General features: G+C 33.3%; 1 protein-coding gene across 4 annotated transcripts in view; it reads left to right on the top strand.

Moving 5' to 3' along the window:
* The window catches only part of CALCRL (calcitonin receptor like receptor), a 99,196-nt gene that overhangs the window by 5,706 nt on the left and 67,693 nt on the right, over window positions 1-25,797 (top strand). For 2 of the 4 annotated variants that reach the window (XM_013984331.2, XM_005672014.3), the window contains exon 2: window positions 13,438-13,505. The exons of the other annotated variants lie outside the window; for them this stretch is intronic. The gene's annotated coding sequence lies outside the window, so the exon portion shown is untranslated. The remainder of the gene's footprint in view (window positions 1-13,437; window positions 13,506-25,797) is intronic. 4 annotated transcript variants of the gene reach the window in all.

Here is a 25,797-nt window from a genome sequence, read left to right as displayed (position 1 = left end):
CCCTGCTGCAGCGCTCCCTCCCGAAGTCAGCAGTAGGTGGAAGTCAGCAGTGGGTGGATCTGTCCACGCAGCACTCACACAAGAGAACCCCTTTTTAAAAGGTGGCTTGCAGCTGCTGATTTACCTAATTTATTTGAGGGTTTGCCATATACATTACTAATTACTTATGTATAAACTATTAATCTTCCCCAAAGCCCTAGGAAATATTATCTTTGTTTGCAGATAAGAAACTCCAAAACCAAGGCACAGAGCTCCTAAGTAATGTGCCCAAGATCACATGGCTATCAGATTGCAGAGCCAGGACTTAAATCCTGGCCCATGCTCTGCTTCCCTTTCCAGTTGGTGGCTGGTACTTATCATCCCTCGTGCAAAGGGATGCTATTCTCAGAACCTTAGGTTAAGTGTAAAATGAATTGAAATTACTTTGAAACAGCAATAGAGTAAATAATCTTAGATTCCCAGGTTAGTGTGTGAATTTAATTTTTTAAATTGTTTTTGTTTCCGACTTATCAATTGCAGAAACAAAAACTAAAACACCACAGTTGAGACATGAGCTATATTACAGAAGTTCAGCTTAATGGAATTTGGCTTCAGGTCATTCACATATGAAACCAAACTTCACCACTTCTTAGTTCACCTTTCTCTTCTATAAAATGGAAATGATAATCATAATGCTTTATAAGGTTTTCTAAGGAATCCAGGGCAAATGATCACCATTGATAAAGCTCTGGTTTTTACATGCATTGACATTGTTTAGCACAGCACATGGCACCTAGCTGGTATGCACCACATTTTAGTGCTTGGTATAAGTCTTTTGTGAACAAGACTGAGGACATAACTTGTTTCTATGCAAAGCTCATTCCAAACAGTCAGCATATAGACAATCAGACTACAGCTTCTTCAGGGGACAGGTAGAGTGAACAAGCATGATTTGTAATCAGTTTTTAGACTGATTACACTTCTGTCATCATATAATACATGTCAGAACCTAATAAAACTGACATTGTTAATCACCATTTCTATAGAATTTGAGTACTTAAAACACGTTTTCATACTAAGAATTTTAAAGGTAAATTAAACAGAAATTACTGCTTTTTTTCTTTATTTTACACATGAAGCCCAATGAAGAACATTGTGTTTCCCAAGGCAAATGATCACCATTGACAAAGCTCTGGTTTTTACATGCATCTACTGTGACTCTGAATCCTATTTTGTTGCACTATTGTGTATTATCTATTATTAGATCTCTTATTACTGATGTAACACAAAGTTGAATAAGAATAATGATCCAAATTTAAATGCAATCTCTTCTAACATAATACAAGAAAATTAATTTATGTTACTTATGTGGATTTTATGGAAGATGGTACATTAGAGATAAATTTAGATATATGTCAAGAAAGTTTTAGCTTTGGCTACTTACAGCAGCTATAGAAAATCAAAATTTAAGGAATAGTTAGGATGATTAAATTAAACTTGTAGGGCTCCAAGTTTTTGGTGGTTATTTTGTAAAAAATATCTTTATTTCAGGGACTTACTACTGCCTAACTGTAGTCACTTATATTCTCTTATGTATATTTCAAAAAAAAAAATGATGAAAGAGTACCTGTGCAATAGGATGGTGAACATTCACTTAGGTTTTAGTTTAAGATAATTTATTCTAAAAATATGTTTTTGAATATTTTTTAATTATAGCCCACATTGAGAATAAAATGAAAACTATAAATTCTTTCTCCAGAACAAAACAAACTAATCTACAATCATAGGGACTCACAATTTCCATATAGTTGTATCAGTTTCATGGGATCTACCTTTTTGATGGATCTATTAAGAATTCTTAGATTCTCATTTATGAAATTTTCTAATTCAAATGGTGATTTTTCTTCTAGAATGAGGTAAATTATATGTACATGTTTTTCAGCTACATCAGATATTAAAATATCTAAGAACTCAAAAAATAGACATGAACATCAGAAACCAATGGCCTATAAGATTATTTCCATCAACAAGAGGGCAATACTACAGGTCTCTAGAAAAAAACTACACAGCAGATAGAATCTGTAGTTTGTAATTTTCTGTCTTCTCTCTGTACACTTCTTTCACTAAGTTTCTACACCTAGACCTACCTAACCCTTACCTTCCTCTAAACCAAACACCCAATAGCTCCTTTCTGGGCTCAGACGTTCAAGAGTAGCACTGGAAAAAAATTCTTTCTTCTTTGGGAAACCTCAGTGTTTATTCTTAAAGCCTTCAATTGATTGGATGAGGCCCACACATATTATCAAGGGTAATCTTTGCTTAAAAGTCAATTGATCATAGATGTCAATCATATCTCCAAAATACCTTCAGAGCAACATCTAGACTAGAGTTTGAGTAAACAACTGGGCACCAGAGCCTAAGCAAGTTAACACAAAAAAATTAATCACCATTACTAGTTAGGGAGATTCATCCATATTTTCTCTTTTTATTCATAATTATTTAGAATTTAAGATTTGAGAAATTCTTTTAAAAAATTCCTTCTGGAATAGCTGGAATTGTAGTGAATTCACTGGTTAAATTGACAAGTACTGACATCTTAATATTGTCATTCAACCATGAGCACAGTACATACTCTTCAGTTACTCAGGACTTTTTTTGGGGGGGTGGGTAAGAGGTAGAAGGGGAGCAGTCTGATGTTGAGGATATATTTTAAAGAAATGTATTATAAATGGAGGAGGGTAAAGAGGTATAAAAGGAAATAAGATTTCTACATTTTTTTAAAAAGGTAGCATGATTTCCTCTACATAATCCACATAGGACCTCCAGAATTGCTCTTCCTCTTATCAAGTTAAAATATATTCTCATTGCAATATCTTTTATTGAGGAAATTTCTATTCATATCAGAGTTTAATCTGTCGGAGATCAGTTGTAGGCTAACTCAATGCCTATGCCATTATTTCTACTAAGGGTGCAAGGGTTAAACAGCATAATCCTCAGTTCAGTAAGCACTCACAATGTGCCAGGCACTAGGTTGGATGTTAAAGGTAAACAAGACAGGACCCCAGCTCTGGACAACATCAGCTCCACCTCTGTGCATTGTAAGACGGCACTGATTAAAGTACCTATGAACTCTTACCCTATACTGCCAGCTGCCACTTTATTTTTCATCTTGTCATAAAATCAGGACTGAATAATTTAACTAGAGTGTTTTCTAAAATGACAAAACCTGATAGGTCAGATATTTTATGCATATATTTATAATATTTGGGAAACTTTGGATTATATATAAAACATTTTTAAAAAACCTGAAATAAAGAACAATCTAATGAGTTCTTAGCTCACAATAGTATGTGCTTTGGTTAAGATTCTGAAATACCTTCTTTTCAACTGCTTCTAATTTAACTGTGATCGTACAGATTTTAACAGAGATTTCCTAACTTCTAAATCCACCACAAATGTCATGGTTATATATGAGAAATTGGTCATTTTTCAGACAAAAAGAATGTGGTAAAAGAAAGTGATATTCTTAAGAATAAAGCTTTGAAGAATGTTTGGTTTCATTAATTTGAACAGGAAGGCCTTCAAGTGAAAGATGAGAAAGTTTTAAAGTCTAGAACAAACTGACAGGGGTGAAACCCATAAAATGATTTTCCTATATATTGCTTCATATTTTAATTACTAGAAGTCCTCACATGAATTAATTATATTCCTTAATTATACGCTTTCCTGAAGGATTTCCTGTATGTGTTCCATGTTATCAGTTCAAAAATTATTAGAAGATTTACTAAGTCTTTTGATCATAAAATTAATATATGTTCATATTTAATGAACCAGATCCCAGCCTACATCCTTCAAAACAAATATACCAAAATCAAAGAGTTTATGTTAGAGTTTTGGTGTAACTCAAACATCCTTCAAAAATCCACTAATTGTGTAAATTTTCAAATTACCCCTGAATGCTGTTTGTTTACTAAGTTGTCGACAACTCCAGTACCATAAAAGACTTCATATTTAAGTTTACAAATTCTTAACTTTCTCAGTTATAGTACTATACATACCATAAAAGACTACATGTTCAACACTTTTAACGTTATATGTTGTTTCTGAAGCTAGAAGCCAGAATAAGCTAAATAAATCTAGTTAATGGGATCCTAACTTAGAAATAGAAGACTCCAGCTCAGTGTGTCCTCAGAAGGTTTCATTAAGTGTAACTATGATGTGGGTCTTGAAATAGCATGTGCTTTTTAAAAAAGTTAGATTTTTACACTAAGACAACACTCTACTCCTGATTATCAAATATCATTTAGACTTCAAGGATTGTCTGACATCCTGGTCTATGTTTTTCCTCCCCACATAATTGCCTAATTTTAATATCACAGAAGGGAAATGGTCTGCAAATACAATGTGTAACTTCTTCTATCTGGAAAGTTATCACAGTCAATCTATTCCAATTTGAATAAATCTTTGGAATAAAGTTTGTAAGAAACAATAAAGATCTCTATATATAAGTTTATTGATATAAAATTATAATAAGAATTAATAAAGGAATACTTATTTTAATGAATTAACTAAGAAACTTTCTAAGTTTATTGTCTCCTCTCCCCTACTCTTAACAACATATGCATCATTATAGCACCTGAATATGAAATAAAGTACTAATCGTTATTGTGGGCTTGTACTTCTTGGATTCTGGGTTTTAGTAACTTGTCTTCCTTTTATTGAGTCTTTCACCTCCAGATAAGTTTACTTCTTGCCAGTATTTCTGATATCAGATTGGCATAAATTTAAGGGAAGGTAAATACATTATTTAAAAGAATATTAAAATATATCTGAGTTTCTTTCAATGAGCATAGAATGCTTTTTTCCCAGATATCCATATGCCTAAGTCCCTCTCCTTCCCTGTAGTCTTTGCTCAGATTAAAAAAAAAAAAAAACCTTTTTGTGGAGCCCAAGCTAATCAATCACTATTTAAAATCAACCTACACCTACACCACCACAGCCATTTTGTTCATCTTTATTTTAGCATGTCCTTGATTTTTCCCCTAACTCTGATCACCTTGCAACAAACCATAATTTATGTATTTTCTGTTATTACTTATTTTCTGTCTATGCCACTAACATGTAAGCTCTACAAGTGCAAGCACTTACATATTTTCCCTACTAACATATTCTAAACATTTAAAGTGCCTGCTATAGTAAGTGCCTAAAAATTGTTTCATAAATGATTAAATGAATAAACATGTTTCTTTATACCAGTCTCCACAGAAAACTAGATAGTGCCTGTGATTTTGTATGCAGCACACAGCAGATGTCTGAAACTCTGAAGGTATTAGAATCACTACACATTGCGAAAGAGAAAATATTCAGAAACCAATTACCATTTTATTATCCTCAGGTCAACCTAATATTTATCCCTTCACTGTCTTTGTAAAAGAAAATAAATTAATGAAGATGCTTGCTGTAATGTTTAGTGTTCAGGTTTCACTGAATTCCAAGGTGTGACCTTTCAAACTGGAGTAAATGAGAAGGCTGCTCAGTATTTTAACACAAAATGTTGAAGCATTTCCCCAAATGGCCAAACAATGGCTGAAATTGGCAGAATTTCTTGTTGAAACTGGCAGACTTGCCCACTGTTGCCTCCTAACAAAGTCTTACTCCATTACTTATTGCCTTTTTGGACAATAACACTAAAAACGTCTATAGAAGGAGGGAAAAAAAGAACATACTGAAACTGAAAGAAAGTAAATCCATTTTTTTAAAAAGCATGTATGGTAGACTACAAATTCTGTTTAACTGCCAAAAAATTATACCTCTCTTTGATAGTTGATGAGTTACATGTTTGTAAATGTATAATTTATCAAGCTTTTAAGTTTTGCTTTATAAATATTTAAAGATAATTCTAAAAAGAATGCCAATGTCAATACCCTTTCATTATTTTACAGTTTTGGAAGTTTTCTGAACTTAAAGCTAAAGGACTGTTTCATAAATTAAAATATATATGTCTTTAAATAAAATCATGATTTGTTTGAAAGCCACATGATGATTTTCACAAAATAGATCTTCCAAATTGACAAAACTCATGTTATAAGAATACTTTTCTAATTTATATTCTCCATATGTTTGGGATTCATATAGCTGACTTTATGTTCTTTTAAAACAGGTGTTAATTGTTCATTCACCTAGAAATATCATAATCAAGCTTTTTTTCTTCTGAGGTAATAATGTATATCATTCATGGAAATAATATGTATATAAAATGTGTTGAGGTTGTAATTTTACTATGCTTCCACATATTACCTAAAAACACACTTACTGGAATTTAAACTATGAGCAATAAACTAGTTTGTATTAAACAACTCTCTGTCCTCAATGAAGTGTTGCTTAAAACATAAAAATGAGTTGTAAAATAACTTCCTCTTTAAGTGTTTTTGAACTTTCTGACTTTAATGTGGTATTATCTACTGGTATACTTACAATAAAGTTACTATTATAAAACATAAATGTTAATCATGCCCTAACAAAAGCTGTATTTTGTTTTAAGAATTAATCTACATTCAATTCATTTCTAGTATATTTATATGAAACATAACAATCCAATATTCTACAACATACTTTCTTTGTTCCAAGGAGCTTAAAATAGACAATAGTAATAATAATAAAGCTGAAACCAACAATAATTTTAGGAGACAAAAAGGTGACCATTTCTAATCTAGAAGGGCTTGATAAAATGATAGAAAGGGCCTTTAAACATTACATAATAAAAGCCTTGATAGAATTTGCAGTTTAAATGCTTTGTACTTAAAATTGGAGTGCAAAAATAACTAATTTCTCACAGTGAGCAGAGACACTTCACACTTTCTCAAGCTAATATCAGTACCTACAGTGACAAATGGGTGCTCCCAGTAGTCCTGTTCAGAAAAAGGCGATGCCAAAATATTTGTCTACTCTCATCTAGATTCAGCAGAGGTACCATGTATTCATGAGAGTCTTTCCTAATAGAGTGCTACTAGTAGGATGAAAAGGCTGTTTTGAAATCTGAATAATCATCTAATACTAAATTAAATTTAAATAAATTGATGCCAACCTAAGAGTTTCACTAATTATTATAAGTGACTCTTCATTGCATATTGACTTAAGGGCATAGAACAAAATTCATGTCTTTTCTAGTAAGTAGTTTTTGTTTATAATGGATCACCTTGACTATGTTAAATATCCCTAGTCCAAAGGTGGGGCTTGCTAGCCTATAGCATGGAATATGACTGTAAATAGATTTCATAATTCATGATGTTGCCCACAAAAAAATGTTATCAGCAATTCTCTGATTATTTCTGTTTTGACAAATTCCTCTTATTCATGAGATCCTAACCTCATCTGTATCTAAAGGAGTGGATGTGCTCTCCTTCTTCACAAAGATCATATTTTTTAACTTCCTGTTTTTAAACATTTAACTTAAACATTTTACAAACCCGAAACTTTTCTCCCTTGGAATAAACCCAGGTCAAGTCTGGTGACAGTGTCTTGGCAAATGGCAAGGTGAAAGTTTTAGAGATTCAACCAGAAGTTGATGAAACTAGAAACGAAAGGAGCAAGATTAGAGAGTTAAAAGCTAATCAGGAAGACAGAGAACAGAAAAGATACTGAAAAATTCTCATGTAGACACTAAATATATATGACTATAACAATGTAATTAGCTTAGTGATTACCGCTTACTGACTCAAAAAACTAATATAAAGTCAGAATGACAGATGGGATTTGTAAGTAAAAGAAACCAGCAAAAGAAAAGGGGAGTGAACAGAATAGAGAAAAAAAGAGGGAGAAGATAAAAGGAGAGGCTATAAAAGAAGATAAATTGGTTCAGTATGACATTTTATTTGCCAGAAAGGTTAGGAAATAAAAATCTAGCACTGAACTGCATCAGTTAAGATGTGGAGATGCTTTGAATACATGGATATAGACACAGAGTTAGTGTACAAATAAATGCCTTCCAGCTACCTGGTCTAACTGTTTGGTTAGGAAAAACACTGATCTGCTCTTTTCTTTGAGGAATGAGCTTGAATGTTGTGTTATTCTTTCTGATAAGAGGTGAAGAGTGTTTATGAAAAAGTTGTGAAAGCAAATCTCACCTCCTAGGTGTAAATTTGTTCTAAGACTTGGGCCCAACTGGTCAAGATAATGACTCTACTCTAAAATATGGAGGGTTCATGGCACCTAACCTACTAGGAAATCTTAGTCTGTCTAGGAGGTAGCCCTGAAATTGGGCTACATTAATCATACCACATTTAAAATAGCCAAACTTGTTTGGTTCGTTGCAAATCTCTTGGTTCCTTCCAAACCTACCAAAACAATCTGGGATGGCTCACCGTACAGAGGGAGATGATGCTTAAATGAGCCCTATGTCCTACTGAACTCTGGATATTGTGAGACTAAGAGATGATAACATGATTAGGTTCAAATTTACAATAACAAAATGAATGAACATGGCACATGTTTAAATCAAGTGATTCTCTAAGCAATGAAATAATAAGTACAAATTCACCTTGAACCACACATAAATAACAAGACATATTTTGCTTTCCCTTTTAACTCTGGCTTTGAGAATTAATAGTTTTGTGCTTTGAGGGGCACATTTTCCATATCTGAACCGTTATAATTCAAAGTCTTAGGAACTTGGTAATAATCCAAAATACAACTTTACTGACCCTTTCCTTTTTCTCTGGACTCAGGGGTAAATACACACACACACACACACACACACACACACACACACACACACATTGATTCACAAGTTGTTCATCATTGGTGTGTAAAAATTCCCTCCATATAACTAAGAAATGAACATAAAATCAAATGGAATTCAGACACCTAAATCATATTTGTTAAAGTGTTTAAATTGTGCATATACCTGCAAAATCTTAAAAGGGGTCTAATCTTAACAATATTCTGACAAAGGGAAGTAAACTTTAAAATTGGATCAGTAACATGTGAGCCATCTCCATATCCCATCTGATCTTCCAAACCTATCTGAAATGCACTGCATTATATATATTTTGGTCTATAGAGCCACAACAAGTACATGATTCCAAGGTAAGGAATCATACTCTGCACACTGTCCTATGAAAGCTTTCTATACTTTAAAGTTTTCATGCATATAAAAGATTATTGAAATATACTCTTTATTTTTTAAATTTTTTAAATTTTTTTTGTCTTTTTGCTATTTCTTGGGCCACTCCCGCGGCATATGGAGGTTCCCAGGCTAGGGGTCGAATCAGAGCTATAGCCACCGGCCTATGCCAGAGCCACAGCAACACAGGATCTGAGCCGCATCTGCAACCTACACCACAGCTCACGGCAACGCCGGATCCTTAACCCACTGAGCAAGGGCAGGGACTGAACCCACAACCTCATGGTTCCTAGTCAGATTCGTTAACCACTGCGCCACAACAGGAACTCCTGAAATATACTCTTTAAATAAATAGATGCCTGTATATCTAGAATCCATCTTGTGCATCATGTTCCTCCTTGATTATATCACACATAATGTCCCCTAGAAGTAAACCATTAGCCTAAACTTGTGCTAGTCATTCTCTTGCTTTATTTTTTGCCTTGAATATATACATATATAGATCTGTATATGTACGCGTATTTCTAGGCAATGATTGTTTAGTTTTCTGTTTTTATTTTTACTTTTATAGAAGTATAATCCTTCTGAATATATGAATTTAGTCTTTGGAGATAAGCTTCTTTCATTCAGCCTTATGTTCTGGAGATGCATCAGTGTTAATGTGTATAATTATGGTTGTTTCTTTTCTCTGCTGCAATGTCCCCTGCTGAGGGACATTCAAATTTCTTCTACCATTTTGCTGTTACAAACAATGAAACAATGAATATATTTTTAAAACATATTTCCTGGTACACATGTGTTTGAGTTTCTTTAGGGAATATATTTACCAGTGGCATTTCGGGATTTTAGCAATTCAAAGTACTCCTACAAATTTATACTCCCACCAACAGTGTGTGAGGTTTCCATTGCACCACATCCTTTCTAATACATTGTATTACTGTCAAACTTTGTAATTTTTGCCAGTCTGGTGGGTGTAACATAATATCTCATTGTGGTTTTAATTTGCATTGCCATGATTGTGAATCACAGCAAATTTATATGTAAAACAAATTAAAATTTTCCTCTGAAACATTTGTTTCTAATTGGGTAACAGCAACTTATTGTGGAATTACAGTTAGACCACTTTTTGCATATAATTATTTAAGAAAAGGACTAATTATTTTTGGTTAGGTGGTCTAGGGAAAGGAAAGATTGTTCTATTGCTTTTAAAACTGGTAACGTAGGAATGGCATTTCTCACCATGAACAAGAACTGCAGATTGATAAGACCTAGAATCACATCCAAAGTCTCCATTTCCTTTTATCCTTTTATTCAAAAACCCCATCAAAATTCTTTTTTTTTTTCCCTGCACTCACAGCATATGGAATTCCTGGGCCAGAAATTGAATCTGAGCCACAGCTCCAACCTACAACCCAGCTGCAGCAACACTGTGCTGTTGCAGAGACAACTCTGGATCCTTAACCTGCTGTGCCACAGCAGGAAATCCTCATCTTTAAAAATAAAGAGGAAGAAAATAAATAATTCCATTCACATACATGTGTCCTTTTTGAAAAATAGACTATTTTTAGAGCAGTTTTAGATTCATATAAAAATTGAGTAGAAGGTTAAAGATTTTCCATGTAGCTCCAGTCCCCATCCTCCCTGTTATTAACATCTCCCACCAAAAGTAGTACATTTGTTACAACTGATGATTCTATATTGATACATTATGCCCACCCAAAATACAGCAGGATTCACTGTTAGTACTGTGCATTCTATGAGTTAGGACAAATGTATAATGACCTATATTGTGTGTTCTTTATAATATTTTGAATATTTTAAATCGTTTGTGGAGCTTAAAAGTCTCCTGAAAGAGATAATGACTACTGTTGAAAAAATTACTTCTTATACATAAAAATATCATAGAAAGCACTGGAGTTTGGGTCTTTTATGTAATTCTACTTGATTGCTTTTATACCTAGTAGCTGAATTTAACTAATATATTTCTTCAAGATTCTGATTTCTCCTTAGGTTTGCATTTTTTTCTTTTATTTTGATTGTTGTACTTCACTACAACGGCATTACATCAAGAAAGTTTGCCCAGTACTCTTATGTAATATATTTACTTTCTGTGTTTTTAAGGTTTAGTTGATTTGGATTTTTTTTTTTTTTTTTTTTTTTTTTTGCTTTTTAGGGCCACACCCACGACATATCAAGGTTCCTAGGCTAGGAGTCAAATCAGAGCTACAGCTGCTGGCCTATACCACAGCCACACAGGCTCCAACCAAGTCTGTGACCTACACCACAGTTCACGGCAACGCTGGATCCTTAACCCACTGAGCAAGGCCAGGGATCGAACCTGCAACCTTATTGCTCCCAGTCGGATTTGTTTCTGCTGTGCCATGACAGGAACTCCTGGATTTCATTGTTTAATCACTTTAGCCAGTAGTGTTACTTGCACAAAATTAGCTTTCTTTTGAGTTTTCTCTAGGTATCTCTATCACTTTCATTAAGGCTTTAAAATATTTTCTCTTTATATCTTCTCCTCTTGGACATTAATCTATTTTTTGGTACTACAGATAATCTTATTTTCAGAGGAAAGTGGAAGACCATGCTGACATATACATGATATTTTATTAATATGTCCAATGCATATACAAACCAAAACTAACTCATCAATAAATCTTCTGATAGCCAGAAATAATCTCAGACATATTTGTTTTCTACTTATTCCCTATCACCAAAAGGGTGGAAAGATTCTTTCACAGCATTTTCAGCTGAGATGAAAAATGAAATTTCTAGAACCATGCAGAAAAAAAAATAGAACAAAAATGCCCTATGCTCATGTCTATTTCTAGTGGCATTTTCTAGCAAGTTGGGAAAATATTCAAAGTAAATTTCAACTTTGAACTTTGTGAATTCCATATGAATGCTAGCAAAGACTGAGACTGACAAGAGTTTATTTATTCTAAAATAGCTTTTAGAAAAATCCAGATTCTAAATGTGTTCGGTGTGTTTGTTGATGTAAAAATATACATCTCTTTAATACAATCTCTTCAATATGACACATCATGATCTTAATTGCAACATATACTAGACTGTTTATAATATATAATAAATTATTAAAATATGTGAAGGTATAAAAACTTACAACACAAATTTACAAAGTAATTCAAAACTTTTTTTTTATTTATAAAAAAAGATTCAATTACAGAAACTGCTTTTAACATAAGCCTTATTATTTTTTTTTTTTTAGGGCCACATCAGTGGCATATGGACATTCCCAGGCTAGGGGTCTAGGAGTCAAATTGGAGTTTGAGCTGCCGATCTATGTCATAGCCACAGGAATGCTGCATCCAAGCCGCATCTGCAACCTACACCATAGCTCACCGCAATGCCAGATGCTTAATCCACTGAGTGAGGCCGGGGGTTGAACCCATGTCCTCATGGATATTAGTCTGGTTCATTATTGGTGAGCCACGATGGCAACTCCAGCATAGCTTTCTTAATGCTTTCAGGTTTTCATGTAAAGATCCCTAGTGACTTCATAGAAATCCTTGACGATAATTCAGAAATTATTGTTAGAAGACGCAGCAAATCAGTGATTCATAAGAGCAAGTTTAATCAAAGCTTCTCAATCACAATATGAGCTAATGGAGCTAAACAATCCTCAAATGCAAATCTGACATTTTTGAAATTCTACAGGTCCAGATAGTACTGTGTAAATGCAAGGCAAGGTAAACTAGCTATATCTTGCTTTTAACATTAGTTTGAGTCTGAAGACTTTTTGCTTGCTTAAACTCTTTTAACAGTGGATGAAACTCACTTGTTAGTGATACCCTATGTTTAAGGAGGCTAACTCTCATTACTGACATGATCTAGCCTCTGTCTTCCTCTTTGTCAAGATCTGTGTTCCCTGATTCCCTCCACTTTGATCAGTTGTCCAAGATCTTTATGTACTCTGAACCAGACATGTCATTCCTTCTCAGAACCAGTTGACCAAGTCATCCTTTCTTCTAGGAACAACATCATTCTCCTGAATATTCAGGGCATCCACCTCTTGCTAGTGCTAAGGTCTTGAACAACAGAAACCATCCTCCATGCTCATGCTCCTTGAAATCGTCATTCTTAAGACATAAGTTCTAAGAACAAAGTTGTTGATTACTTTCACATTAGCATGTTGGCAACCTAAATGTGCCTGATACAACTCCTCCCAACTTCCTTTTAACTGAAACACTTAAAATATATACATTAGTGATTTACAAAAACCACACTAGCACATAAGTTTAAGGTCTATAAAATCCCACTAGAGACTAATAATATTACCAAATTCACAGGAATGTTCTCTTGTCATTCAGGGTCCTACGATGATACACCAACCACTTGTGCTACCACCTGTCAAAACTATGGATGGCCCTACTTTCAGGTACTGAATATGAATATATTACAAAAGAACATTCATGACTTAATAAAAGTAGTATGTTGGATTTCCAATGAAGTTGAGGATAATATGAACATGTTAATAATCATACAAAAGATTTCACAAAATGATACATAATATAAATCCAAATAAATTCTGAATCATGGAAAGCTTTTGAAAGACAACCTAATGAAATACTGAAAAATGTGGATTTATGGATAACTTTCAGATAACTTTTAAAGTCATTTCCTTGAGACCTTTGGGTATGAATTTATCCCTCATGATTTTTTATTTTCCCCTTGGTCAGAGGACTGGAAGTGTTAATTTGACTGGATCTTAATAGATTTATTAATATTAGTAATTTTGTAATATTAGCCACAATCGTCACACATAAAATACACACATATATAATGTCTGTGGCTAATGTTATTATACCTATATATGTTTTTACATACACACATATAGAAAACATATTATGTTTAATGTAAAAAATAATAGGTCTAGGTTGCTCTTTTGAACTGATTCTTTTCCTCTGTAGAGTTTTGTTTTCTGATTCACATAGTCACCATTATGTTATATTCTGATAAATAGCTGCAAAACTTTCCCATAATTTGGACATAAGAGTATATCATTTATAAATAAGGGAACAGGAAAATGGGGGGTGGTGAGCTGAATTGAACATTTAAGTTGCTCTCTATACTATTTTTAGAACTCTTCTGGCAAACAGTTTCAATTTCAATCCTGGGCATTAATTTCAAGCTTCAGGGGTACTGGTGCTTCCAAAAAGATTACTGCTACAGAGAGATGTGTCTCCTGATTTATATTTAGTATTACAGTTCCATATCAGATATTAATTATGTAATTATTACACCTCATATCCTCCTTCCTGACAAAATTAAAGTAGCTTTCCTGTCCTCACTTATTTTTAGACTGCAAAGTATTTAACAATTCAATCATGTATCATCTTAGTAAACTATAACGCAGTTAATGAAAAATGGAGGCTACTGAATTATTTTATCTTAAATTCAAAGCCAAGTGATTTAATTCCTTCTTCTGAGTTTTAAATTCCCAAGTCATTCTGCTGGGCCCAAAAATAGACCCTCTATAATTATTCTTTGTCCCACAGCCATGTCTTTGGGAACTCATCATTGTTGTTCTGTCCTTTTATGTGTCAGCTTCCTTTGCACATTACATCTTATATGACTCACTGTTCCTTAGAGCAAGGATTGAATGCTCAAAATGCCTACTTATATCTGACAGCTGGATTTTTCTTCCTGAAATTTTTTTATGTGAAGTGGTGCCAGATCAATTTTTATAAAGCCCTGATTTTGCTTATTGAAGACATAAAAAAGCATAAAATGGAAGGAGATTCACTTACTAGGCTAAAACTGATTTTGACTTCCACTATTTGTGAATACCCATCATCTTCATGTAGAAATTAAGAGGATTGCACACTATTTTTTTAAGTGTCTTTCCAAGTTATGAATTCTCATGTATATTGGATAGTTTGAAGGGGATAAATTGGAAATAGCTTGAAAATGAAAGGTCCTAATTTAAACTGCCTTCTATTCATTAAATTGATCTCTGACTTGTAGCATACTGGTAAGATTTTTCATGAGATGTTAGTAGGCTAACGGTAATTTTTAAATTTTTATTTCTAACAAGTAGAGTTTCGTGTATATATGTATTTAAATTCTAGAAAGAAATAGGATGAAAAATGATCTCTAGAGAAATTTAAAAATATAGCTGATAGGGGCTCCTGTACAAAGGAATCGGCAGAGTCTTGGGAGAGCAGAGATGCAGGTTTGATCCCGGCACAGCACAGTGTGTTAGAATCTAGATGTTGATGCAGCTGAGGCTTGGATCTGATCCCTGGCCTGGGAAGCTCCATATGATGTAGGGTGGCCAAAAAATATATATATATATCTATAGATATATATCTGAGGAACCAGTATTCAGGTTTCTATATTAGTTAGACTCACATGTGGTTTAATTTTAACCTAATAAAAGAAGCATAGAACTGAGACTTGGTACATGAAACTCCTACTCTTAGCTCATCTACCACTGCTGGGGGATATGAGGCAAATCACTAAACTCTCTTGAACTCTCACCTTTTTATTATTATTATTATTATTATTATTATTATTATTATTACTATTATTATTATTTTTCTTCTTAGGGCTGCACCTGCAGCATATGTAAGTTCCCAGGCTGGGGTCATCAGAGCCACAGACAATGGCCTACAGAGCAACACGGGATCTGAGTGGCTTCTGCAACCTATACCACAGCTCACAGCAATGCAGGATCCTTAACCCACTGATCAAGGCCAGGGATGGAACCTGCATCCTCATGGACACTTGTCAGTTTAGTAACCCGCTGAGCCGCAATGGGCACTCCCCCACCTTTTAAATCTGTAAAATGAGCAGGTTACACTTTGAAACTTTCAGGTCCCATCTAGCTCTGAGATTCTGAAGCCTCTGACTGTAACCACTCTGAATTAAGATAGGAGCTGGAAATAAAATAACATCTGAAGTTCTCTGTATCAACTAACATGATTTGTAATAGCTCAGTTCCTCTAACTTAGAATATTTCTGCCTTGCTTTATTTACATAATCATTCAGTAGACTCTGAAACTTGACAGCTTGACAGATGGTTAAGAGGTGAGAAAGAGGAAAATATAAGGAAAACATATCTGGCTAGATTGAATTTTGGCAATAGAAGGATATGTTTCTATTTTCTTTTTCATTCACATATCTTTTATTTTTCCATTTTTAAAGTTTTATTGAAGTATAGTTGATTTACAATGTTGTGATAATTTCTGCTGTTAGACAAAGTGATTTGGTTATACATATACACACATCCATTCTTTTTCAAATTCTTTTCCCATATAGATTATCACAGAATACTGGGTAGAGTTCCCTGTGCTATACAGCAGGTCCCCATTGATGAATCATTCCACACCACAGTGTGCATATGCCAATCCCAAACCCTTAGTCCATCCCCACTCCCAACCTGTCCCCTTTGATAACCATAAGTTTGTTTTCAAAGTTTGGATCAGTTTCTAGTTATCTAGAGTTTCATATTCTTCCTGAAAATTCTCTTCCACTCCAAGTTAGCAAAAATATTAACTTTTACATTCATAATCATTTAATAGGTCCATTTTCACATGTAAATCTTAATCCAACTGAAACTGAACCTCGGATATATTTTTTTTCCCAAAATTGATGGACAGTTTTAACACTTTTTATTAAATAATTCATCCTTTCTATTACTGATTTGAAATGTAAAAAAATTGTTCTACTTACTAAATTATTTTAACAAAATTATTTTGGATTATAGGGCCCATTTGTCTTATTGTTGTTTCTTGTTTAATTGAAATTTAAGATTATTTATTATCTTGATAGCATTACATTTATATATTATTTAGGGGAAAATTAAGGATCTTGATACATTTTAGTTTTGTATATTAGTAAAAATGTCTTTATTTATAAAAGATCATTTTATGTCCATAAAATAATTGTATATTTTCTTCAAAATGCTCTCCATGCAGGAAGAGTGCCTGGTTCTTAAAGGTCAGATAAGACTTTCACATAGAGCATGATGAAAGTTTTTTCATCAAACAATATAAATAGTTCAGAGAATCAGGAATGAGTCAGGTTGGTTAGAAAAGTGAAAACTAAATCAAGATTAATTTGAGGGGAATATGAGGCTTTTCATTAAATTAATGAAACTTAAACCCTAGGACTTTCACTTGAGGAAGACTCTTTCAAGACCCTGTATTTCATTTTGTGTTTATGATTTGTTTTTTTTTTTGTTTGTTTTTTTTCAAAAAAAGAGGAATTCTGTAAGTGTGTTAGTTTTCTCTAATCTAAGACCATAGCATATAAATCTCCAAGTTGTCGGTGATTAGGTAACTACATCTCATATGGTCAGAGGAGGAGGGTACACAGGAGCAAGGAGGACACTGATGTGTCATATGAAAAACCTGCCTCTGAGGACCAGCCTAGTGTGTAGCAGTTTCTCCTTCCGGCTAAGCTTTTGACATGCTCAGCACATAAATAGACTGGAGTTTGGCTGCCCCATCTGTAAAATAGCAAATTAAACTAAAACTGAGAGAAAAAAAAAGAAAAAAAAAAAGTTGTTCTAAATAAACAAGAAGATTCCTAATTCTAACTCTTCCTAGTCATTGGCTCATGGTTTTGTTTTTGTCTCTGAGGTACATTTTACATTCTCTCTTTTGTCCTTTAATTTGTCACTTCCTTGTTTCTTGTCCCTGAGCTACATTAGAGAAGAATCTGTGAAGAGTTTTTTAAGCTTCTTTGTAGTACATCTTCTAGTGCTTGTAAACTCAGTAAGTAATTTACAAATTATTCCACAATACTCCCTGAAATTATATCTTTAGTGTTTAAACTATGTTTATGGATCAATTTAATGTGAGATTGTTTTACCATCCTTAGAAAATTTTATAGCACACTGTCTTATTGCTCAGTTTTAAAAACAGGTAAACTAGGAGACATAATTATTCTAGGAGACATTATTAATGACCTGTTTAAAAAGTAGGTATGAAAACATACAACATATATTTTTAAATGTAATTTTTTAAGAGTAGAAAGATACAATTTCTTAATAGTTAGAATGTCCCAAAAAACACCTACATAAACATTTTTATATGTAATAAGTCTTGTTGCTAATAAAAATCATTCAAATAAATATTTTGGATTCAACAAAATTTGTTTAGCACAACTGACGATGAACATTTGCTCTATGTACTTGTCATTTATGTTAACTTACATAACTCTCATGCAAAATAAAGCATGAACCTAAATATAACACATCACCTCAATAACTCAGTACGATTATTGATCCAGTAACTTGAGGGTCTTATCTTCAGTGCCAAAATTCTATTAGTATTCTTTCTAATCTCCAAGAGTTTTCTGTTTTATTATGCATCCTATAAATGGTGGTATTCTTTATAAATATACTTCTCTGAAACCTCCTTGCTAACTTACTTTTAATTGAACTCTATTTTAGTGCATAAAGCTGTTCTACTTTGTATTGATCCCTGAAATAGCCTTTTCTTTGACCTTCATAAAATTCAGTACACATTAATTGCTTTTGAGCATAGTAGACTTCACTGAAGATTTGCATATAAAAGACTCAGGAATGATTAACATACTAGCAATGTAAGCAATTTCAAAACAAACAGTAGACATCAATATTTTTAAAATGTCACTTGGTCCTTCCAATACCTTATCTATTTTCAGCCTCTCTCCTTTCTGGATCCCCTCTCTTCCTCTTTATCAGTCATTTTCCTACTTTTCCTCTAGGAGTGAAAATAATACATTTTCAAACCTTGATTAATGGAGTGGAGATTTTTTTTCTTCTTTCTTATATTTGAGCAACTGCTAACATTTATGGCCATGTGGCTGCTCTACTCCATGTTATTTTTTATGTATTTTACCAAAAACAAAAAGTTTTTCCATAAGAGGAATTCTGGTACCAACGTTAATGATAACAACTATTTAATTATGATAATTTGTTAATTATGACAATTATTTAATATTTAATTTAATAGGTAAAAATAAGTTGTCATTGAACTTGAAGGGGAACCATGTTATATATAGTGGGGATATAAACTTTCATATATTTATTTATCTATCATTTGTTCCTTTTCACATTTGCTTTACATTAAATTACAATTTGTCTGATTCATTTTTCTGACTACATTGCCCAGCATAATAGTTCTCAAATGTATTTTTATTTTGGGTAGAACTGAATTTCTTCATTTAATATGTCTTATAGCTTAGACCAGTGATCTACAAACTGGGGTATGCATTCCCCTAAGGAGTAGGCAGAAACAGCTTATTTAACAGAAATAAATTTCCAGATCCTTAAACTTCATTTGAACTCTATCCTAAAGCTGATCTTCCATAGAAAATTCCTAAGGTCTAAGCTTCAGGCTAGTTTTTCTTTTTAAACTTTTTCTTTCGTAGCCTTCCTTTTACTTCTACACACACACACACACACACACACACACACACGCACGCATGCACGCACATGCGTGCCCATTATTTCACCTTTATGAGTCTTAATACAAAGCATTTTTGCAAGGTGTAACATCACCTGGGCCATAAACAAGGGGACAGGGGCAATGGATACACTGATGTTTGCCGAGCCTTCTTCAAAAGGACACATGAACTCACCACCTTCTTCATCGCATTAATGATGTACTTCTAATACAATTTTTACTTTTTGTGTTTGAAAATTATGTACCAAAATCTGTAATAAATGGATTATGTTTTGATCTAGAGTATAAACTCTAGAGACATACAAACACTATCTGGTTCAAATCTTGAATCAATCATTTTTTAAAATCACTTGGTGAAGTTAATAAACCTATTTCTGCCTCAATTTCCTCTTAGGTAAACCTGGAATAAACAGTACCTACCTTATATGTTTTTAATAATGTGATCATAAATTCTGAAAATGTCATTATTACTTTTTCATGTATTATAATATAAATTAGCAAATCATCTGTTATGTACCATTAGTGTTTCCGGACTTTGTGGCCACTCTGTATATGAACTGGTAGATAGAAGTAGAGGGAGAAGAATTTAGTGCTTAGCTCACAGCTTTGAATTTAGTAAGCCTTCCAAATGTGTTAGCTACTATTATCATCATCATCATCATTTGCAGTATTTTTCCCTAAAAAAAATTGTAATGGGAATGCCACCAGGAAAGATTTTTAAAACATTCATTGACAGAGGTTTACGCAGGAAGCTTTTATAAATTTTCAACCTAGGTACATGTTTTGTTGCATAAAAGATTTTGAGCAGAGACTTCATTAAAAAATTTCCTAGGAAAAGATTAGGAGAGGTTTGCACTGTAGCTGTGCAAAAACTTCTAAGGAAAAGGAAGATATTGCAACATTATAGTTTTTAAATGTCACCTGCTCACTCAGTGACCTTTTTCTACCTTCCTCCAGTTTTTTAGTTCCACTCTGTTTTTATTCCTTCTGTTTCTATATTATGCAATTTCCTGGTTCTCTTTCGAGGCCACTTAAAAGACTTTGAAAATACAAATATTTTTTAATAGAACAAAATTCTATTGGGGGAAGGTGGATAGTGTAGTGTAATATGATGTTAAGGACATTAAGAAATAAAGTAAAATTTTCAACTGTCAAGAGAACATTCATTGATCTATAAATGATTGTGTAGGTATTAAATTGTTGTTGCATTTATATTTCATTGATGTCATTTAAAAGAATGATATCATAGTTATAGTTTAAATTGTCAACATTTAAAATGTGCCCCAAATTCCATGTTGCAAATGACTATTAGCTTAAATGGCTGAAGTTTTCAAAAATTATTTTAGAAATAGTGTCAACAGAAAAGTTCTAACTTTTCTGTGCTAGAACACTGCACTAGATTGGCATGTTTAATTTATCTTTGCATTCCCTCTTCCATGAAGAGTACACTTAAAATAAGTTTATTAAAATATGCATATAACATTTTTATCATGAAAATATGATGAGTTATAATATCTTTCATAGTACCATGCATTTGTAACCAAAACAACTAACCTCATATTCTTTTTTTATTAAAGTATATTTGATTTACAGTGTTGTGCCAATCTCTGCTGTACAGCAAAGTGACCCAGTCATACATACATATATATATGTATATGTATATATTCTTTTTCTAATATTATATATTCTTTTTCTCATATTATCTTCCATCGTGTTCTATCCCAAGAGATGGGATATAAGCTCCCTGTTTATAGAGTAGAACCTCATTGCTTATCCATTTTAAATATAATAGTTTGTACCTACTAACCCCAAACTCCCGGTCCATCCCACTAACCTCATAATCTTGACTTATTTACAGAGGATAAACTGGTTTTGGAATAAGGTGATGAGATACTACATACATCATATGGAAATGAGCTCTTAGTGCTATTAGTAAGAAAATAAATACAGAGTGTTGCAAGCTTCAAGCAGTGGGCTAGAAGATACCAAAAGGGCTTCTCTTTTATTAAGGATAATAAATTATAAGGAGATTAAGAAATGTCCTTTGCAGCTGTAGCTCATAATTCTATGTGTAATAATTTATATCTGTAACTTATGGTTATTAGAAAATAGCTTACTTTTCTTTTTGATATTGAAGTTTTATTTTTGATAATATTTTTATATATGTGCAAAAACACAGGAGATTATCATTAGATATGGGAAATTCCAGTCTTTTTCCAAGATGCACTGACCCATTAAAAAAGCAATCAGTTGAATAGAGAATACTTGATATCTGAATATCTCAAAAGGTTTTTTTTTTTTTAATCACATTTGAAAAGCTTGTTTAGTGAGACAGACTCAAAGTTATGATTAAGAATCAGATCCCTCAGCCAAATCTCAGTCAAAGTCCATTAGACTCCAGATTAATTCTAATAGTCATTGGGGTGTGGATTTCCCTCTGTAGGAAAACCCCACATTTTTAAAAAAAGCACCTCCCTCTCCCTACATCAAAACTTGTCTGTTTTACTTAGATAATTTATTATTGTTTCATTTGTCTTCCATCTTATCTGCCAGGCCTTCCTTAAGCTTCCTTTCAAAGCAAATGTTATCTTTTTATGGAATAGATCGATTTTGATACAATTTTCCCTCTTTCCAAATTATGCAGACCCTGACATGAAACACAACAAAATAAAATGATCAATCATGCTATACCACAATTCATTTATACCAGTTATGGTTATAAATGTGCTAGTTTTTGACTTCAAGCCAGTTCTTCCTAAACTGCCCTTTTTTATAACTTTCCAAGATTGTCTAATTTTCTATCTATGTTATTCCATCAGTCACAACATACTTATAAATGGCCAGATGGGCAAGCCTTTTCACTTTGCAGCTTGTTCCATTAATGTAGAGTCCTGCTAATATATTTAATGATATATTATTTGTATCCCTACTAGTTATTACAAACAAATAAAAAACACACATTTACAGTTGAATCCTGTTCAAGTGAGTACATTTCTACCTAATGTCGTGGAGAAGTACCCAAGACCTAGGAAGAGGAAAGGGTGTGGCACATAAGGAAAACACAGTCATTTACTGTATTTTACTGGAAGTTCCTGCTGTGGCTAAAAGTTTTTCCTCTCTCAGATGGCTGTAGATATAAGACAAAGGAAACACAATAGAGATTATTGTACCTTTTAATATGATGAATCTAAAGCATGCCTGACAATGAGAAACAGACACTGGATTTAAAGGAAAAGAAAGCTACGATTCAATGAACCTGGCAAGTAGACCTGGCAATAATAACTTGAGAGCCTTTACAGGTACTCTTACTGGCTGTTTTATAGCCACCAAAACCTTCAGGTGAAAGTTCAACACCTCTCTGTCAAATCTTTTGTCTACACCAAAGTTTGGCTTAAGTAAGAGAACTTTGAGTAACCAGTAACTATCAATTGCCATTGTTAAAAATTACCTCATTGGGTATATCCACATCTTTTAAATCAAATTTGGCTATTGTTAACTAGGCTTTAAGCAAGAGGGCTGCTATCTATAAAGAAAAAAATATGGCCATGCCGAATTTATTATTTTTTATAATCTCACATAATTGAGTAAACTTGGTTTTTACATTTACTATATGATTAATAACTGCAATCATTTATAGAGTGTGCGAATCTTAGTTGCAGTATGTCATGAAAAAGTTTATTATTCCCTATTTACTCTCAATTTTTTCCAAAGCCTTTGGGTGTTTTATAAAGAATCCAGAACAGTGCCATGACACAAAGACTGCCTCTCACTGGAAACACTAATGCACCTGTACACATAAAATCACAGAATACTTTAGAATGAATTTTACTATCACAAGAATATGTTTTCTGAATCATCGCAGACCTTTGGGCTTATCCTTCAGCCCAACCATAAGCATATTCCCCCAATAATATCCTATTAAGATAGTTTCTGTGTTTTCTTTATGAGGGAAAATGGTATCATAAGCTTTCATAACATCTCCAATTTGACATGGTATCTTATAGAGTATTTGGTGGAAAATATATATGAATACCTACCAACATACATATGAACATATAACTTAAACCATAACTGAAATTCAAATGTGTTCTGAGAAAAAAAAAATGCATAGAATGAAAAATGAAGAAAAAGGAGTGTGTTTACAAAGATATATTAAATTAAAAGGAGTAAGACTATATTATTTGGTTCACATGTTGTCGTGACTGGCTTGGAAAAGTATATCTTTGTAGCCAGAACAATCCTTCCCTTACACTCTATTATTAATGTCTATCATTATCTCTTATTTTCTTTGAAGGCTAAATTCATCTTTACAAATTTTTAGTAGTGAACAAGGAAGAGCTATGTTTTCTCTTATAAGTCCCATCTAAATATTGTAATGTTGGAGTGAGTACCTGCTGTAGCACAGTGACTTAAGAATCCTACTGCCGTATAGGTTTGATCCCCAGCACAGCACAGTGATTTAAATGACCGGGTGTTGCCATAGCTGCAACTCAGATTAGATCTGGCCTAGGAACTTCCATATGCTGTAGGTGCAGCCATTAAAAAAAATATTATAATGTAAATTATAATTTTTATTCCCTCTATTACAACTCTATTGCTTAGAAATCTTTGGTAACATTTCTGGGCACAGAGTTTTAATAAGTCCTATATTCAATCTTCTAATGGTCCATTTTTTTTCCTGAAGTATATTTTAATACTCTTAATATAAGCAAAGAACCAAAACTGAATATAAAAGAATGGTGAGGATTATTTATTTTAATATATTCCCTCCAGGATCTAGCATGATGGTGGGCATATACTAAGGAGTTGCTCCATAAACATTGGTCTTTCAGTGATGATTTTACTCTATGGGAGAGCCTGTGCTTCATATAAACTTTAAAATACTGCTGATAGATATCTGCATGGCCAGTGACTATTTGGGGGAATGAAATTTGGGTCCAGAGGAAATTCTGGTTAAGAAGTTTAGAAATCAAAGTCACCAGCTGGAGTCCGAGCTTCTCACTTAATTAGGGAGATGACTTTGAGTGTTCTGATCTGGAGAAATAAAAGGGAGAGTGTAATAATTTTTTACTCTTAGAATTGAACATGGTAGCATGCTTACAGTGGCTGGAACAGTGTTTATCACACAGTCAACACCCAATACATGGTAGCTATTACTATTTAAATTATCCTACCATTCTGATATCAGTTGTTGTCAATAACACCAAATTATGCCTTGGTTTATAACAATTTATTTCCTACTATCTACTTTTGATCTTCTGCTGATAGATTTCTGAATGCTAATCAAGAAATCTCTGTCAATTTCTACTCTGATTTTATCAGTTAGTGGAACAAGGATGGGATGATTGTTCTAAATACCTCTTCTTTTCCCCACTTCCTCCTCTCCTCTTACCAGCATCTATATACTTAAAATAATATGCAAAGGAGCTCTGAATGTTGCTGAAGATAGAGGAGGTTGTTTTGTTTTGCTTTATGGGACCTAACCTATGATGAGAGCATAAAGGCTCGGAGAGTGGCATGGCATTATGCTTTACTGGGCATGAACTGATTGTAGCTGCTAGGGAGCTAAAGATGAAAGAAACATTTTCATGAGTGTATTAGTCAAACTCTGGACAGGTATTGTGCTGTCTTGGAGCCCTGGTGGCAACACAGATGAGGGTAAAGTAAAAGACTCTTTTCCAACAATTCTGCACAAAACAAGCAGGACTCTGGCCCCAAGAGTTGAAGACTTTGAGAGCATCAGGAGATTAGTGCCCCTGTGTTATCATTTCAGGATGAAGCAGTAAGAATATCAAGAATAAGGTCACTTCCAGTGATTCTAAGGGTGGAGGGCATAGAAAAAAGAAATCAGAGTGCTAGAGAAAGAAGGCTGTATGTTAGCCCTCCTAAAGAGGCTGGCATGTGAAGCATTTCTTAGGAGATTTCAGGAGTCATATAGAACTTTGCAGGATTCTGGAGGTCCCATGTTCTCAGGTACAGATAAAATCAGAACACTGGGGGCTATTGCTAATATGACTTGATATCCAGAGGCTTCTGGAACCTAACAAGATTTCAATTCACAAGAATAACTATAGGAAAGTTTATTTAGATATAATTATTAAGATAAATATTTAACCAGTATGGAGCCAAAATAGGTTTCAAAGTATTTGAATTTATCAAAATAGTAAGTGAACTATGGGATTACCTATCTGATTTAAGGTAACTTGGGCTTTTATATGAGTCACCTGGCAATAAGACAGTATGTGATTTTTCCTAACAAAGTTATTTTAA

Source organism: Sus scrofa, chromosome 15, assembly GCF_000003025.6.
Source record: "Sus scrofa isolate TJ Tabasco breed Duroc chromosome 15, Sscrofa11.1, whole genome shotgun sequence".
Lineage (NCBI taxonomy): Eukaryota > Metazoa > Chordata > Mammalia > Artiodactyla > Suidae > Sus > Sus scrofa.
This window is presented reverse-complemented; position numbering and strand designations above follow the sequence as displayed.